We start from the raw sequence: 3284 nt of genomic DNA on the forward strand, positions 1-3284 counted from the left end.
CCAACTTTCTGTTCTGCTGAGCGAGCTCTCACTAGAATCTCCCATGAAGGCTGGCTTACAGCTTTCTAGGGTTTCTCGAGCTGGTATCTCCAAATCTTTCCCAACTCCTTCTGTGAATCATTTCCAGAGTCTTCTAAAACACATGTTTGGGTAATCACAATAATGACTAGACTTCTCTGGTACCAAAATCTGTCATTTTTTCCTTACTGTGACAAAATACCTGGCACCCAAACAGAAAGAAGGAGAAGTTTATTTTGGCTCATACAGCAGTTTCAGTCCATGTTTGGCTGGCTGCAAAGTAGGAAGTGGATTGCAGAGGGGCATGCTGGAGGACAAGCTCCTCACCTCACAGTTGTCAGGAAGCAGAGAGCCAAGGGAAGGGCCAGGAAGATGGAATATCCTACAGCTCCCGCCCACAGTGGCTGGTCTCCTCTGGGTGGACCCCACATCCTGTCAGCAAGTCTGCTTTCCTGCATCCACAATCCAACCACCTTCCAAACGTGTGAAGCTTTGGGTTCCCACTTTAGATCTAAACCCTAACCCCCAGTGAAGTGAGCCAAACCTTCATTCCTAACATATCTGAATGTAAAATATTTCTACCTATCTTTGTTATCATTTTCTTTTCTTTTTTTACGTATTTGGTACAGGATCTCATTATGCAGCTTGGACTCTAGTGATCCTCCTGTTTTCAGCCTCCCCAGCACTGGGATTACAGGGGTGCACCACCACACCCACACTTGGCCACCTGCTCAGCGTGCCTGGGGGTGGGGCCAGTAAGGCATGTGGTGCTGGGGATTGAACCCCAGTCCCTGCGCTTGCCTAAGCAGGAGCTTGGTCCACTAAGCTATCTTGTCGTCCATTTGTTACCATTTCCTATTACTGTTTGGTCATGGAAATCCGAAAGAATCCCTTGGGTTCTGGACTCACTCATGTTTATATTTGTGACTTAGTTGTGGGTGTTACACATTGTGCCCCAGGGTGGGAAAGTGATTAGGACTGATCTTGGTATCAGGGAAATCTGGTCATTGCTCTGACTCCCTGACCGCATGGTCTAGGAGCCTTTGAAAGTGTTTTTTGGGAGGAATTTGGAAAAGTTTGGAGATTCTGGCTAAAAACACCCTAGAAAGCTATAAGCCAAGTGATGGGAGATTATGGTCAGAACTCAGAAGATCATAATTTGGTTAAAAATGTAGAGAGTAAAAGCCAGGATCAGGAGATCTCAGCTAGAATAAGAACTCCATTGGCAGTTGGGCTTGAGGTTATGTATGTCAGGCTCTGGTGAAAAATTAGCTGACATTTTGCTCCTGTCCAGACATTGTCAGATAATGAAATTAAGGGAGTATACAGATTAGTTTTGCAGAGAAATTTCAAGGTTGTCTAACATAAAAAATTTTCAGTGTCACCAGAAAGGAATTGCAAAGCTGAGTAACAGAAGAATATGGTTGCTGAAAAGATTACCACTGAAAGACATCCAGGTACTTTGTGTCAGAAAATAGGAAAGATGGAATGAGAGCATCCCAGGAACTGAAAAAATATCCTCATTCTTTCTCTCTATGTCTGTCTGTCTCTCTCTTCTTTCTCTCTGTCTCTCTGTCTCTCTGTCTCTGTCTCTCCTCATTCTCTCTCTCTCTCTGTCTGTCTGTCTCTTCTTTCTCTCTGTCTCTGTCTCTGTCTCTGTCTCTGTCTCTGTCTCTGTCTCCTTCTCTCTGTCTCTGTCCCTGTCCCTGTCTCTCTCTCATAGTATTACTTTTGGTACTGGGAATCAAACCCAAGACCTTGTGCTTGTGAAGCAAGTGCTTGTGCCACTGAGCTATGTCCCAGCTATGACCTTGAACTTACTTCCTATTCCAGACTGGCCTCAAACTGGCAGCAACCCACCTGCCTCAGCCTCCTGAGTTCTGGGATTACAGGTGTGCACCACCATGTCTGACTTAAGACTACACTTTTGTGTGTGTGTGTGTGTGGAACTTGGAATTGAACTCAGGCCCTTGTGCTTGCCAGGGAAGCATGTATTCTACTGAGCCATCTCTCTGGCCCCTGTATTTTTTTTTTAATAAAGGTATAAAAGGGTAAGTGGAAATGACTTTTTCTTGACAAGAGAGCCCCAGGATATCCTTTCCAAGAAGGGCCATTAGGGAAATGGTTCCCCAGGATCCTGTTCACAGTGCTCAGCCATACAGTAACTCAGAGGTCTCCAAAGCCATGATCCCAGGGGGCTCAGCTGCTGTTTAAGCTGGCAGCAGACCTTAGTGTCATGTGGTCCTTGCTTTCCAGGTATCCAGAATTCAAGTGTTATGGATCAAGGAGGCTTCCAGCTAGATTTCAAAAGAAGGCCTTGGAGGCCAGGTCATGTGCCTCTGACTAGGCAGTGTGTGAACCTAAGAGGGAAGCTGAAAGTACAATGGAGACTGAGAAAGCTGGAAATGCTAGGAATATGGGAGGTCTGCTGAGGAAAGCCACAGGGAATGAGTGGCTCCGTCTCAAGAGAGAGGTCATGAGGGCTACAACTACCAGCAATTCCACAGGGGTGGGACTGTCCAAACTCTTTGAGATCATATCTCACCACAGCATGCCCCAGGTGCTGGGGCATGGAACTACATGATCTAATGTTTGCCCTGCTGGGTTTCAGTAGTGCTTTTTTTTTTTTTTTTCATGGTACCAGGGATTGAACTCAGGACCCTGTGCTTGCCGGGCAAGCACTTATACTACTGAGCTGTCTCCCTGGTCCCTCAGTAGTGCTTTGATCCTGTTTCTTTCCATGCTATTTCTCCTTTTTGGAATTGGAATGTTTACCCTGTAATTTTGTATTTTGGCAGTGTTTAACTTCCTTTTGATTGTCACAGGGTTCCCCACAGGTTAAGAGTTTGCCTTGAGTCTCATATGCTTTTTTTTTTTTTTTTTTTTTTTTTTTTGGTAGAACTGGGGATTGAACTCAGGCCAGGCAAGCACTTATTCTACTGAGCTATCTCCCCAGCCCCCATGCCTTGAATCTCAAAGGTGACTTTGGATTTAGATTTGTCCTCAGTGCTGGAACTGTTAACATTTTGGTGACTCTCCAAGAGAGACTGAATGTGTTTTGGATGATGAAAGGAACATTAGTGTTTTGGGGGCCAGAGGTGGAATGTTGTGGCTTAGATATGGAATGTCTCCAAATGTGTTCAGAGCTGGGGCTTTTGGAGGGTGATTACTGTCAGAAGAGAGGTAATGGTTGGGAGTTGTGCGTCACTAGAGTTATGACCTGGAAGAGTTTATTTCCTGTACCAGCTCCTCTCTTTCTTCTCTGC

This window comes from Octodon degus, unplaced genomic scaffold, assembly GCF_000260255.1.
Source record: "Octodon degus isolate 3935 unplaced genomic scaffold, OctDeg1.0 scaffold00028, whole genome shotgun sequence".
Classification (NCBI taxonomy): Eukaryota; Metazoa; Chordata; class Mammalia; order Rodentia; family Octodontidae; genus Octodon; species Octodon degus.